Raw genomic sequence first — 16042 nt, 5'->3', positions numbered from 1 at the left:
ACTCAAGCATGATACAGAAGTCCAAAGGGAGGGGAATAGGGAGATAGGTTAATAAGCATGGGACTTAGATTCAGAAGACTCAAGTTCAAGGTCTGGCTTTGTTATGTAACTAACGTATGATGGGCAGATCTACTTTCAGTTTTCTCATTTGTAAAATTAGGATTTCTACCACCTACTATTCCATAAGAATCAAAATAAAATTAAAAAACAGGTTTCCATTTGTTCCACCAGATCCACCCTCTGTCTTTTTTCTCTCCTTGGTACCTCTAGAAACCGACCTCTAAGCAAGGGTCTTCCCCACATTGCCTCTATGTCTCTAGGTTCTGCTAATTGCTCCCTCCTCTGGCTCCTTAGGCCCTAGGGGTGGTCAGGCCCCAGGGTACCTCTCCTTGTGGTTTCCCTGCACTCTACCCACACCTTTACAAATAATCCCTTTATTAAAGGCTCCTCAAATTTCAGGAGTCGAATGGCCATCTGTTCCCTGCCAGGGCTCTGACTGATAAAGCTGCTTTTCAAACTCTAAGTTGCTGTCTAAATGCAAGGTATATCTCATTTATCTCTGCACAGTGCTTTACACAAAGCAGATTGCTGCTATTAATAACAAATGGTAAAATGAACATATGCAAGGATGAATGAGTGAATGATCCTGCCCTCTTCCACGTTACATTCTTATCTGGAGGCTCTCTTCCTGTCACCTTGATTGGATTTTGTAATGCCCTGCTTCGATTTGGAAGGTCCTCTGTTCCCTTGGAACTCCCCGTCTTTAGTGGAAACATTTCTTTCTACAGGTAGTCTCTCTCAGCCCCAGTATGTTTCCAGTGGTTTAACTTGAAAGGGTTAACTTTGTTTGAAATGTCCAGGAAATACACTCCCATTACAGGCTATACACTTACTTGATATCAAAATGGGTTACTAATTGTTTTTTTTTTCATCAACACCAAAGCTGACAAATCAGAGGCAAGCAAATTGATTGTTCCTTATTACGTGGGAACCAAGAGCATACTTAAGGAATCCATAGCCTGGGGTAGTTTTTTCAAAAGCACAATAAATAGGCATGGGGCAAATAATCACCTTCACTACTTCTTTTCTCGGCAAAAGCCTAGCCAGTGAGTGGGCAATTGGGTAGCCTCGCCAAATGATCTAAAAAAGGTAAATCACAGAATTCAGTATCTTGATATTTTTGAGGAGCTGCAATCATGAATGATTAGACTTTTATATTAATTTAATTCCCAGCAACTATCCATATCTTCTGAATCCTCACATATCTCAATAAAATAGGCGATAAACATTTTCCTCTTATTTTAAATATGGGAGGATAATGACTTAAAAATGAGGAATTGACCATGGAAAGTATCTTTAGAAAACATACTTTTGAGTAAACATATTTAATAGTATGCTTTGGTACTGAGTAGGTATTATTTATTAACAAGTAATTGCATAACTAGAATTCTTAATTAAAATTTGTGATGAGAAATGAATCTATTTATTTTGTAATTATGACCCAGAAATTCAGAACACATTGGGGTGGTTTATGAGCACAATTCCAAAGATTTTAATACAGCAAAAGAACTCACAAACACTTTAAACAAGAATTCTTAGGAATAAAATACACACACACACACACACACACACGCACGTACACACAATGTGCGTGTGTGTGTGTGTGTGTGTGTATCCACATGCAATAAGTTTTGAAAAGCCAGCCATTGAATACAACTATAACATGGAAAGATTCTATTCAATGGGTGTGTGATACTGTTAAAAGCCTCTACACAGTTCTTCTGGACCTCTCCTGGGTTTTCCAGAAAGGCTTCTAGCCAGTTCCTTCTCTTGGCTTTGTAATTGAAATACAAGTTCAGATGGTGGCAAACTCTGGGTCTCCTTTTTAAAGGTTCCTTAAGAATATAAGATTGAAGTGATTTTTCTTCAGCACACATCACAATTCAAACTTTTAGAGGACAGCCATTGAGGAGCTCATCCTTGGCTGCAGGAAAGTAAATGGGATGATGTTTAAGTCTAACTTGGTTGCTAGGACCATCCCAGTAAGAAAAATCTGTGGTAAAAATTTATGATCCTAGGGGCGCCTGGGTGGCTTAGTCGGTTAAGCGTCCGACTTTCGCTTAGGTCATGATCTCGCAGTTCGTGGGTTCAAGCCCCGCGTCGGGCTCTGTGCTGACTGCCAGCTCAGAGCCTGGAGCCTGTTTCAGTCTGTGACTCCCTCTCTCTCTGACCCTCCCCTGCTCACGCTGTCTCTCTCTCTCTCTCTCCTAGAAATAAATAAAACATTAAAAAAAATTTATGATCCTTAACTGGTTTCACTTGCTGACTGTCAGCTGATGATGGGTTCTGGTTTCAAAGGCCAGAGAGATCTGGGGAGACCACTTTGTGGAACCACTTAATTGACTGAGCCGCCCAGGTGCCCCCTCACTTTGTGGAACCAAAGAAAGGTTAGACAAATAGCAGGTTTCCCCTCAGCCTCCTCCTAAAACAGAAATGAAACCCCATTAGCTGGGGCTGGTGGAGAGAGCATTACCCCTGGTCACTCCGTTTGTGTCATTGCTGACTTAGTGACACCATATCCCAGACCCAGATTTGAACACTTGTTAGCCAAATGTGTCCTCCCTGTGCTGCTAGGCCTTGCCACCTCATCACAGTTTAATAAGGCATCTGGGATTTTAGACAACTCCTATAATTACAGCAGAATGCTAACAGTGTTCTCTATTGATTTCTATCCCAAATGTCAACTTTTTTCTGTCCTCCATCCACGTATTATCCTTCACTCCCTTGCACATTACCAGTGTCATTTTTTTAAATCTCTAATAGAGTCAATATTAATCAAATGTCTATAATGGAAAACATCCTGAGGAGGCAAAAGGAAAGGAAAAAAATGTATCCTTGCATGCCTTGTTTGGAAAGCTGGAAATTACCCAGAATCCTATTCTTTTTTTTTTTTAAACCAACAGGTGGCACTGGTGATTTCTAGCAAGGAATTGGCTCTATAGCTCTAATGTATGGAAGTTCATGTATGTAGCATTTAGAGGTTAGGTTTTTTTTGTTTATTTTTTGTTTTTGGCAAAAGGAGCCATCATAGGGCCTAACCATTAATTGAAATATTTGTAGCCTATCCAGTGTTTCTTTTTTTATGTTTATTTATTTTGAGAGAGAGAGAAAGAGAGCGAGTGCAAACAGGGAGGGGCAGAGAGAGAGGGAGAGAGAGAATCCAAAGCAGGCTGCACACCATCAGCACCTGGATGTAGGGCTCAAACTCCTGACACCATCAGCACCTGGATGTAGGGCTCAAACTCCTGAACTGTGAGATCATGACCTGAGCCGAGATCAAGAGTTAGGCGCTTAACTGACTGAGCCACCCGGGTGCCCCCCCAAGTGGAAATTATTTTAATACAAATTTGCATGCTGTTAAATAGGTTTTTTTTTAATTTACAAGTGATCCAGAGGAGTTATGTGGGCAGTAGAATGCATATAATGTAGAGAAGTTTAAAGTATGCTAAACTTCAGTTCCTGACGCTAGTTTGTATGTGACAAGAAACAACTATCAAAGAACTAGAAGTTGAAGCACACATTTTTAACCTAGCATTGAGAGTGTAGTTGTGGGTGTTAAATATTTTTTTCCGTGTTATCCAAGACACATTGCTTTGCAAACCTGTTCTCTTTTCATTTTTTTATAGCATGGTGTCCTAGAAAGCAAATTAGGCTTGAGAGCCAAACAGACCTATCGTAGATTCTAGACCCCATCCTCTATGAGGCTGCACACCCTGACAAGACGGTTAGCTCAAACAAGCCTGGGTTTCTTCACTCCTAAATGATGCCCACCTCCAAGAGTTGTGGCAAAAATTAAGTGATAGAATTGTAGCTAGTCCGTATCTAGGATGTAATTGGTACCCAGGTAGTTTCTTCTCCCTTTGTTGATCTGAATTTTAACATTGGCTGAGCCAAAAAAAGAAGAAGAAGGAGAAGGAGAAGGAGAAGAAGGAAGAAAGGAGTGGAGAGAGGGAGGAGAAGAAGATGATTAGACAGGGAGGTCTATTTTTAAAAAAATTAAAAAGTATATATTTTAAAAAAACATCAAATGTTCCAATTCTCTAACACTTTGGATTATTTGTATTATCTTTCATTTTTGTGAAGAGATTCTAGCATCTAATAGATATTATTCAGCCCAATTCCTCAAGGTCAGGGGCTTGGTTACCATAAATTTGTGGAGAGAAGTCTCTGAGGAATTTACAGAGACTCCGCTTCCCTCTATCTGCAGGCATGTCAGCTAGCATCCCGGCATCTAAGCACGTTTCCCCAAAATATAAGTACAATTAAGCAACTGTGACTAAGTTATCATCTTTTCATTTGACCCTCCCTCTAAAAAGTTTATTTGCTTCTGTTTTTTCAAAAGATCTTTAATAAAATAAGTGGTGATAGCATTCCTGATACCTTGTCTATTAGAAAAAAACAAACTAGTATTATTAAAAGCATCTGAACTGTTCATCTTTCTGATGAGAGGGGAAAAAAAGACTGATTCTTTTTATTTGTCTTGAGCACTCAGTGTCCTTCCACACAGTGGCACCTGCAGGGTCATTAGCAAAACTAAAGAAGTAATTGACTTACTATTTCCATAAATACACGATGCATTCCTTTTACTCAGAGTATACAGCCAAAACTGTTCATGCTAAGGAAGAGGAATCAAAATGACTAAAAAGGCACATTTTTATCATTCCAAACATAAGCATAGCTGTGGTGGTATCTCATCATAGTACATAATAATAGAAATGAATTATGTGGGTAAAATCTTGAGGTTTAAGATTTACCATGATAAATATTTTTCATTAAAGTGAAATATCTTGGCAGAGTCACTTTCATATGCAGACTGTTGACACCAGGAGGCCAGCTGTGCCCGCGCAGATGCCGAGATTTGGGTCTATATTATTAATGATTTATCATGTCATGGAGAGCTTAGATTAGCTTTGAAAGCAATCCCTTGCCACAAAAGCACTTTCTATAATGTGCAAACGCAAGGCATACTATATGTGCACTCCAAATTAAAGTAATCACAGAAGCTGTAGCTACCTTTGAAATGTCAATACCTCTCTTTTTATTCTGGAACATGAAATTCTAGATCCTAAACGGTATTAGTTATTAAAATTCATACAAAAATGTTATTGCATGTCAGCTGGATAGTGAGCAGTGTGTGTATCTGAATTAACAGGTCTGTAGACATAGATGATGGGATGAAGGAGACAGAATGGAACAAAAATGGTATTTGCAAACCTATTGTATACCATGTGCTTTTGCCCCAAGTCTCACGTTTAATGTGAGGCTGAATTCAGTTTCCCATTCCATTCTGCAGGATTCCAAGATTACACTGCCTTCAGGGCATGTGTAATGACATCGGCTAATATTTATTCAGTGCTTGCCGTGTTCCAGGTAAGATGCTAAACACTTTACATGCATTATCACATTCAGTCTTCATAAGACCCACCTGAAATATTGTTGTCACCCTTGGTTCACAGATAAGACGACTGAAGCAGAGTGCAGTCAAATAAATTATCCCAAGAGAGAAGGAGCCTGGACTTGAATCCAGGCTGTCTAACGTTTTAAAGCCTTCACTATTAACTCTTGCCATTAACTGTGACCTCACCGTTAACCACTGTTACAACCAAGCAAGAGGGAGGATTCGGATCCCACTTAGCGACTACCTGTGTGGCCTTAGGCAAGTCACTCGAAGTCTGTAAGCCTCAATTTCCTCTTCTATAAAATGAAGATAATAATAGTATTTACCTCACAGAATTGTTGTGAGTTAATACTTGTAAAATGCTAAGAACAGAGTTTGGCACGTATTAAGCACTAATGCATTGTACTGTAATAGTTAATGAGTTGTACTCTTTGATGATTGATATACTTCTATCGACTATTACACACAGATTCTCTATAATTTTCAGATAGCCTTTATTCTGAAAACTAGATTGGAAATGAAACACAGTAATTAAATTCTCAGGGTGCCTAGGTGGCTCAGTTGGTGAACCATCTGACTCTTGACTTCTGCTCAGGTCATGATCTCATGGTTCGTGGACTGAAGCCCCTCATGGGGCTCCGAGCTGACAGTGTGGAGCCTACTGGGGATTCTCTCTCTCTCTCTCTCTCTCTGTCTCTCTCTGCCCCTCTCCTTCTCTCTCTCCTTCTCTTTCTCTCTAAAAATAAATAAATAACTTTAAAAAATGTTTAAGAAATTCAATTCTGGACTTTACTCCTAAAGGAAACAAACAAAAGATTGTGAATTAAGTTACTACTTATCACTTATGGGAGATGTATGCATATAACAATAAAGCATAATCACTAACCATTGATAGCATTTTGAGTCCTTTAAGTGTTCTTTCTGGGTGTGGAAAGAGCCAGATACTTTCTCTTTCTTTCCTTCCTTCCTTCCTTCCTTCCTTCCTTCCTTCCTTCCTCTCTCCCTCCCTTCCTTCCTTCCTTCTTCACTCATTCAGTCAACATCCTTACAAGGGTACTATGCTTGCCCTGGGGATACAGATGAATAAGTTCTTACTCCAGAGGAGCACGCGGTCTAGAGATGATTACACTCTCTGGTTTAGAACATAAAAGAGTGTGAGGAAATTGTAGGCTCCATTATCTGACCTGTTTCACAAGTATTTAGGGTACTCACTAAATGCCAGGCACTGTACTAGGCACTGAGGCTGTCCAGGTAAAAAGACACGACCCCTGCAGTTGAGAAGCACCCAGTAGGGAAGACATCCTGGACAGATATTTTTCCCTTCAATTTGGCAAATTACATAAGTGAACTTGCTGGGAGAGCACGGAAAAGAGTTGCTGAAACCCATCCCAGGGCTAGCGGGATGAAGGAAATTTTGATACTTAACATTTTTGGTAAAAGTCAAGTAAAACAGAAATTATGGGGAAAGAGCACCCCTAGAAAGCAGAGATACCACAGGTGAAGAGACGCTGACATGAAACAGTATGACACAGTGGGGAACTGGAAGTGGCCCGGCAACACTAGAGCCTAAAGCACAAAGTATGTGCCGGGCTAGAGGCGTAAAGGGGCCGAAAGGTTAAAAGTATATAAAATCAACTGAAAGGACCAAATGCCAACAAACTACATACTTTCCTTACACGTCTTTCCACTAAAAGCCAAATTAAAAGAGTGTCATTTTCCTGACCATCAAGATTCCAGGAACCAAGGAAATGATGACTCCTTAAGAGTAATGCAAGGTACCAGGTTGTCCACTTCCCTGCTTCTCTCCCCCAGTGAACCAAACATCCAGATTGGCTCAGAGGTCTAGACTGATAGCTAGACTGAAAACGCGTCTAATTTGGCTCGAAATGACCGATTAGCACACAGCCTTCTGCACCCTGAAAGTGTTTTTATTCCTGGCTTTAAGAACTCAGTCCAGGGTAAACTGCACTCAGGGGGTGGTGCTCCCTAAAGTCAGGGCAATCGTGGTATTTCCGCAAAGAATGCAGGCATCTAAAGAATTGAACTTTTTTTTTTTTCTTCTTTGCTGCCCTGGCAGACACAGAACAACTCCTAAGCTTTCTGTCTACAGGTGGGTGGCAGTTTGACTCTCATCAAGCCCCTGGTCCCCCCCTGCATCTTCATTCAGAGCACAGAGCCCTCTGCCTGCAGCTGGGGGGCAAGGGGAGGGGGCTTGCTTTCTTGACGGAGAAAATACGGAATGACTGGATGCCAGTAAAACAGGCACAGCTTTCTGGGTCAGAAGTTGGCTGGGGAAGGGCCCTGACTGCCAAGTAACTTGCAATGATGTCAGAGCCCAGCACAACCAGAAAACACCAGCCGGCCAGCCAACAAAAGCCTTAACAACAACAGAAAAATCACAGAGCTGCCTTGCCAAAGCTGTTCTTTCCGCCCCCTGCCCTTTTCTTCGAATGGGAAGAACAGCAGGAAGAGAGTTTATATTTTAAATGACTCTCCCTCCTCCTCCCTCCTTCCTTTTGGTAACAAAGTGTTAAACTAGTGAGGAAACCATGCTCTGGATGAGTCCGGCAGCAGTGCCTTGGGGTGTCTTTTTTTTTTTGAGTTCCTTTTCAAGGCTGTCACTGGAAGTTCCAGAAACAACTCAGAACAGGGTATTTTTCCTAAATGTAAACATGTAACTTTGTGCGGGGGAGAAAGCAGGAACCACTGAAGAAAGGAAAACCCTTTCTCTTGCCCCTTTCAGTCTTTCACGGTAATTAAACATACTCAAATGAAATTTAAAAGTTTGGCGGAAGAGCTCTCTTCTTTCTTTTTCTTTAAATAGGGGTATCTCGGTTCATTCCAGGCATTTAGAGCCCTCAGTGATTCATAACTCAACTGGAAATTAATAAAACACAGCCCCCGTTCTTGGAAATGAAGTTTGGATTAAAATCTTGTTTTGGAATATATGGCCTTTTTTTTTTTTTCCCATTTGTGACAGTCAGTTTTAAATGATGTCACTTCAAGGACATTTTCATTTCTCCCACAACATATTACACGAAACACTTGCCTGTAAAACCGGCTCATTAGCCTGCAAAATTATACTGTACTGAATGGCTTTCATTCAAAGTAGAAATGGGATTTTTAGTAGGCAATTTCTGTATTTTATAAAGATAAAGCAATGTTTGATTGCTTCTTCCCAGCTGTTTTGCTTAGTGGTTATAAAGAGAAATTGGAGGGGGTTGGGGGGGGGGGACGACAAAGGTAATATGGGAGCGGGCGTGTAAGGGTGTGTTTAAAAAATAAATCTTAGGTTAGGCAACCAAGGCAGAACTTCACGGAACTGCGCCTGCTGCTCCTCTAGGCTGCACGGGTTTGTCCTCTGCATGTCTGGAGGGAAGCGCGGAGAAAAGTGAGGGAAGGAGAGAAAGGGACAGAGGGAGGGACGCGCAAGGGCTGCTTCTCCGGCGGCGGCAGCCACCGCGAGCTGGATGACTGAGGCTCCGGGAGGTGCTGGAAGGAGCAGCCCTTCAGAGGCGGGGAGAGGGGGGGTGCGCGGCAGAGCGCCGGGGAGGAGGGCCGCGGAGGCCGCCACGGGGTCAGCGGGGCCGCGGCGCCGGGCTGGGGGCCTCCAGGCGGCGCTGGCCGCGGCGCGCGGGCGACGGAGAGCGCGCCGGGCCGCCCGCGCCTCCTGCCGTCCGAGCCCGGGGGTGGGCCCCGCGCCGCTGGTCGCCGAGCGCGGGGAGGGAACCAGCTCCGGCTCGCCTGATGGATTGACTTGGAGATGGATCGAATTACACCATTTGCCTTGCCTCGATTTGTTTTGCTCCGGCTCCGTCCCGCTGCTGCCGCTGCTGTCGCCGCTGCAAGGACTGCTGGTGGCGAGTTGCAGGATTATATCGAGGAAGCCGAGACCTAAAGAGAAAGAGGGATATAGATTCTTTTTCTTTTATTTTCCTTTTTCTCTGCGCGTGACAAGCTGCTTATTTTCTTTCTTTTTTTTTTTTTTTTTTTTTTTTTTTTTTCCAGCTGACCCCCCCCATGAGGTAAGACCGTCTTGTAATCTGCTAATGCTCTGGGCTCCTGCTGAGGATCGGACCCGGATCCTCAGAGCCTGAATCGCAGCCCGTGTGTGTGCGTGTGCGTGTGTGTGTGCATGCGTGTGTGTTGTCATTGGAGAGTTGATTTCTATTGCAAGTGGCTCTGTCCGCCTGCGGACGCGCAGCGGGCTGGAGAGGTTTGGCGGACCCGTCAAAACTGGCATTGGGGGAGGCCTAGGGGGTGGGGCACGTGGACTTGGAGACCCCCTCCACTGTGCACCCCCCCCACACCGGGAAAAAAAAAAAAGCGGAAGGAGAGGGCAAGTAAAAGTTTCTCGCCAGGCAGCGCCGGCTCGGCGCTCGCCCGCACATTATCAGTGGGAACCCGGGCTGCTTGGGTGCTCGGACGCGGCGTCTCCAGCCAGTGCGGGAGCCGAGCCCAGGCCGAAAGAGCCGGCTGCGGACTCGGCCGCCCCCTTCCGCCCGCCCGCCCCGGGCCGACGCTGGGACCGTTGGGGTCGCGCGGCGCCCGCAGGGCTAGGAGTGGACCCGCGAGCCTTCGCCTGCGCCCGAAGAAGGGGCGCAGCGCCGGCGCCGAGACCCTAGCGGCTCCCCGCGGAAGCCGGCTACCTGTCAGTGCGCCCCGGGCTCGGACGGCCCCCGGCAGGGGGGCGGGGGCTCGGGTCCTCGGCCCCTCCACCCCCTAGCCCCGCAGGCTCCAGCCCGGAGGGCAGCCACTTCGCAGCCACCCTCTCCCCCTGCTGGCCGGGCGCGCGGCGGGCGGCCTCTGGGGCCGGGAGCTGCCCACCGCCCACCCTCCACCGCCCACCCGGCGCCCGGGTTTCTCCTGCCGGCCACTCTCCCCCGCAACTTTCCGTGCTTTGTTCTACGGCTGGAAATGATTTACGGAAGCGTCTTGGATCGGGTCTCCGCCAGGCGGCAAGAGCCCAGCGCTGAGATGTGTTACGTTCTCATCTCCCCATCAATTATGGATGGAAACAAATAAGGAAGAGTCAATTTTGCATGAGCCCCTTCTCCGGCGGCGAGAGGCGTCCTCAGCCGGGAGGGAGCCGCCGCTCGCGTCGGCAGCCGCTGGCAGGGGGATGGTAAGGAGCAAGGTAGGGAAACTTTTATTTCCCGTCTTGACAGCGATGATGTTTGTTTCTGGTCTGCAGAAACTGATACAGCAGCCGCCTTGGGTAATTTGGAAGAGCTTAAAGCTTCCTCTGTCCTGTGTAAGTCTTGGACGGAAATAAAAGGTCATAAAAGACTTGGTGTGGATGAGAACTGGGTTTTAAAATTTTCTACTAAATCGACTCTCGGGACTACGTCTGTCAGGTGATTGTTTAAATCCTGAACTTGTAAAGAGCTGACTGTCATGGAGCTAGAGGAAAATGAAGTAGCAGTATTAATTAAGGCTTGGGGGAGTTCAGGGTAGTAGTCACTGTTCTGGGGTGACCAGTCAGCAACCCCAGTTACAGCATCCCAGCCCCTCACCAGTCTCAGCCGGGTGACTTACACAGAAGGGACAGTAGATCGTTATTATAGATATATAGGCTTTGCAAACAGTAATTGGACCTTATGTCCACCAATATGGGCGGCCGCTTTCTCTTTAAAATAACGATAGTGTTTCCAGTTACTTGGGGGAAAAAAGGTCTGGGGTAATTTTCCCAAGAACTTCTGGTTACTAAGAATTGTAAGTCTGCAGTAAAAAGTCTAGGTGCTTTTTTAAAGATTGTCCTTCCCCCCCACTTGTCCTTTGGAGTCATAAAGTGGATTCTTTTGTTTATTTCAAGGCTAAAGTCCTAGGGAAAGGTTTAACTTTTTTTTTTCTTCTAAACTGGTTTGATCTCTGCCCCTCAGAATAAGAGAACGACTTGTTTGGAATAATTTTTCCAGGTTTCTTTCTTGTAGAACTGAGAAAAATCTCAGATAGCTCAAGGTGAGGATTTCACTATCCTTTTTGGATAGATTTTAGATTTTGATGCTGGTTTATTCAAGTTGTTAAAAAAAAATCCTCTCTCTCTCTTAGGTGTCTAACTCAGGAAATTAAGTTGTGTGTAGTCCTGTTTGACATGGTGAGTGACAGGCATATTCTGTCAGGCTGGCAAATATTACACAAACATTTACCCGGCTTAGATACATAGAAATTGCCAGGTAAACTCTGAGATTTGGCCCTACACTATCATGAACTTAAAACATCTTATGGTAAATAAATTATAGCCCAGCCATAGCTGGGTTTTGTTTTTTACAGTTAGTGTCTATGCTCTGATTAGGTCCCTAGCATGTGCTCTCTGAAAGACAGTTAAATAAATAACCCTAAGATTTCCAAAATATGTTGGTTAGCAAAGCATTTTCTTCCATTAGCACATTTAGTTAGATTAACAGCCAGTTACTGTTTCTTACTGGATCCTGTAGAATACTGCTACTTGTCTTCACTTCTACCAGAGATGCTACATAGGTTGCATTTTTTGAGGAACATTTCTGTGATGCAGGACAGTATGCCAGGAATATTGTGACTTCTCCAGCACCGAACAGCTGGTTAACTCGAGTTTGATTTTGATTTGTGGGCATTCTGCCCTCTTCCTTTTTCTTCTTTCTGTCTTCTCTCTTTCTTTGGTTTTTTTGGTGCCCACTAATAGCACCATCTGGACATGTCTCCCCTGGTTTGGTGGATTTGAAAGATGGCTGTGACGTAAACCTATTAGTCCTTAGAGTGAGGGCAACTTAGAAATCCGGTGGACTTCAATTCACGGGCTCTTTGCAGCCCAGGAAGGATCTGTCCAGTAACTGTGCTCTGGGTAAGTGGGCCCCTGCATCCTTGTGTGGCGGTTTCTATTGCTTGAAAGGCACACAGGCAAGCAAGCAGTTATCAGAGCTTTGGTTCACAAAGATGCCCATCATTGTTAAGGACTTCTTGAAACTGGAGAAGTTCTTCACTGCTTGCTGCTCCATCATAATAAACGCTGGTAATTAGCTTAGTCATTGTTCTTGCATGTGAGTTTCACTAAGATACAAAGAGTGAAAAATGCATCTGAAATGGGGTCATTTTTCACCCTTCTGATACATTTTATGCAGAGTTAAGAGCCTGGCTGAGTGCCTAACCATTATTGGTGTAACCGTGGGAGGTGAACTCCTTCCCTCGCATATTGCAGGATAAAATATTACCTTTTATTTCAATTAATAGACTTTAAGGCTGCACATTCTAGATTCATTTCTAGAGGAAGCAAGAGGCACTTGGGGTATGCCAGCCAGTCAGTATTTATTGAGTACCTGTCATTTGCAAGGAGCTGTGCTAGCCAATGTTCCAACACGAAGAGAGGCAGGCGTGTTTCTGTATGTTCAACTTAAATAAGAATGCAAAGAAATAGAGAATGGCAAAATGGATCCTTTGTCAAGAAATGTGAATATGCACCATTTTTTTGGAAGCATGTTGTTTAAGCCTAAAGATTAACACTAATAATTCAATATACTAATGGTGTAGTTCATGAGTCGAAATTGCCATTAGAGCAAGAGAACTCATGTGAATGGAGACTTAGCATTAAAATCTACCAAAGCCAGTGTCTTAGGTTGCTGCTTATTTCGTGACCAGCTAGTTGTCTGCTTCTAGTTGGGGGGAAAAGTGTGCTTCGATGTGTTCCCATGACACATAGAGAGAATAAAATTCCTATGACTGTATTAAGCATATCTGAACCCTCTGCAGTTTGAGGTGACTGTTGTGGGGCTGACTGTTTTCCTCAGACCCTGATGACAGTGGCGTTGCAGCTAATAAGTGGGGCCGCTTCCCTTCGTCCAACAGGAAAACTAGGAAATGTTCTCGCTTTGAAAAGTGATCATTTATGTAACTAAAAGCGATCAAATCAGTGGTCCACATAGATACCACATGAGGTGTACTTATTTCTCAAACTTTTTGTTTCTATTAAGCTTTTGTTAACCCACCCAGATTAGCATTTTAACAACCCTCAAGTGAACTTCTGCCATTCTCTCTACTTGGACACAGTGTGTAGATCATCCATCATCCTGTCCTTGGCTACAACAGGCTGCTGGCTCCATCACCATTTGGAGCTACACAGAATCCATCCGACTGTGAACAGCACAGCTGGCTACAGCAATTTTTTCTTCCACACCACTGGCAGCATTGTCTGGCTGTGGTAACTAAAGTTAACACCCAGAACGGGAAGTTTCCATTGTTTGGCAACCTGTGCTGGGCGCCCCTCGCCTGCAGACTCCACTGACTAGCAGCGGTGCGCCCCACGTGAGAGAGGCCCTGCCACGGCCTCGTACAACCCACGGCAAAGCCGCTTTGGGCCTGATACAATTACACCACCAGAATTACAGAATTAGAAGAAGCCGTTCAGACACTCTGCTTCGTTCACCTTCAGGATGCAGTCTTTTTGAGAAAGGGGAGAAGAGAATGAAAGGAGCCATTAGCCCATGACCCCTGATGACAGAAAACAGAAAAAGATCTTGTCAAAGTTCTTTGGAGAACTGAACAGGTCACCGCTTCCTCCCTTTTCCCAAAGAGCATGTGATGTAACTAAATCTGGGGCCCATAGTCTAATAGTACCCAAGGCTTTCTATCACCTGGTTTTTTGTTTGTTTGTTTGTTTTGGTTTTGGTTTTCTTCTTTTCACTAAGGAGATAACCTGTTACGGCAGTAGTTGTTTGATAAAACAAGAATGACATGAGGTGGATATATTTGTTAACTTATGAACCATCAAAAACCAACTTTTATAATTGGAAGCACTGCTTTTAGACTTTGATGTGAGAAGGGGAGACTGCCTGGGATCTTGGTCGAGATGGTCTTCTCGCTTCTTTCCCTGATATTTGCTAATGAAATCAGCCAGAGAGCAGCTGGGATGATAGGACAATGATGGTGACAGAGAAGAGGGAAGGGGGAAAGCAGTAGTTGCAACCACAATACCTACCACTTACTGTTGGTCTTGATCTTAATTATATCTTGTAACCTTCAATCAACAGCACCAGGTGGGCTCCATTATTGTTATCGCTGCTGTATCTAAAGAGAAAACTCAGGGACTTGAGAAGTCAGGTCATTTTTCTGAGATCATACAGCAGGGACGTAGGTGGTAGAGTCAGGATCTGAACTCAGGTCTGGCTCACATGTCAGCCCACACCCTTTAATCATGACACTGAATTGTTTCTGGGAACATGGACCCCACCTACTATTTGATGACTCCCAGATATTCCTGACATTTGGTTTTTAATTATAAAGTGCTATTTTGAGGGAAAACTTTACACTGAATGATATGATACGTACAGCATGGCTGTCCTCTTGAATTTTGCCCTTTCTCTAAACTAAATCATATTGTTGTACTCTTCTTTCACTTTTATTCTGGGTGGCCAAATAATTATGACACATGCTTCTTTTTTTTTGTAATTTTTTAATGTTTTTTATTTATTTCTGAGGAGAGAGACAGCATGAGCAGGGGAGGGTCAGAAAGAGAGGGAGATACAGAATCCAAAGCAGGCTCCAGGATCTGAGCTAGCTGTTAGCACAGAGCCCGATGCAGGGTTCGAACCCACGAACCATGAGATCATGACCTGAGCCGAAGTCGGGCGCTTAACCGACTGAGCCACCCAGGTGTCCCGACACACGCTTCTTTTCAGGTGTCCTAGGACAGCATCTTCTCCCACCACTTTTCTCCGTGCTAGGCTTTCCTGTCCACGATTACTGTGGCATAGGACAAATGGCAATATTCATCACTCTCCACCAGAAAGTGCGTCTGCATCAGGGTGCAATTGGCATTCATTTCCCTGATCTTGGCAGGTGAAGATCCATTATGTATCTCTGTCCCATTTCCCGGGAGTATTTATGGGCCCCATCAGCAAAGACAGTGAGAGGTGCAGCTGTTCACGCATTAGTGGCACCAGGATGGAAAGTGTATTATTGAAGTTTGACTATGTATTATATTGTAATACGCATTTTTCTTACTTACAGCTGGAGGAGAATCCTTTTACCTATACGAGTAATCAGACACATTGTTGAGAAGTTGTCACTCGTGCATCAGCATTTCTCTGGTTGCCCTTTTTTTTTTTTAATCCAGGATTCCTATGGGAGGGAAAACAACAAATACACATTACCACTATGCAGCATGCTGAAATTTAAGGTGTTCAACATATATTTACGGGAAAGAAATGGGGTTTTTAAGAAGTTCAGTATGTTGGTACATGTATAATAAGGCCTCGGGAAGATCTGCAATTACTTAGCCTATTACTGGAGTCTGTATTTAAAAATAAAGTCAGGAGTTTCTACTCAGACGAGGAACTGGCACATATGAACCAGAGCAGATGAAGCTCTTTGAGAAAATAACACTTCCATTCCCAGGAGCCGGCTGTCAGCAGACCAGAGACTGACTCCCCCTGCGTCTACGTTGGCCTAGGCACCACTTGTCATTATAGGGGTCTCCGGAAGCTTTTTTGGTGTGCAGAGTTGTCTACATCTATCAGTAAGTCCCCAGACCTCCTCCTCTGGGTAATTGGTGGATCAATTAAATAGATGTTTAAAAGCTATAGGAGGAGGAGTAGGAGGAGGAGGAGGAGGAGG

This window comes from Hyaena hyaena, unplaced genomic scaffold (assembly GCF_003009895.1).
Source record: "Hyaena hyaena isolate Hyena2069 unplaced genomic scaffold, ASM300989v1 scaffold_1671, whole genome shotgun sequence".
Classification (NCBI taxonomy): domain Eukaryota; kingdom Metazoa; phylum Chordata; class Mammalia; order Carnivora; family Hyaenidae; genus Hyaena; species Hyaena hyaena.
The sequence above is the reverse complement of the archived record's forward strand: the minus strand, read 5'-3'. Positions refer to the sequence as shown.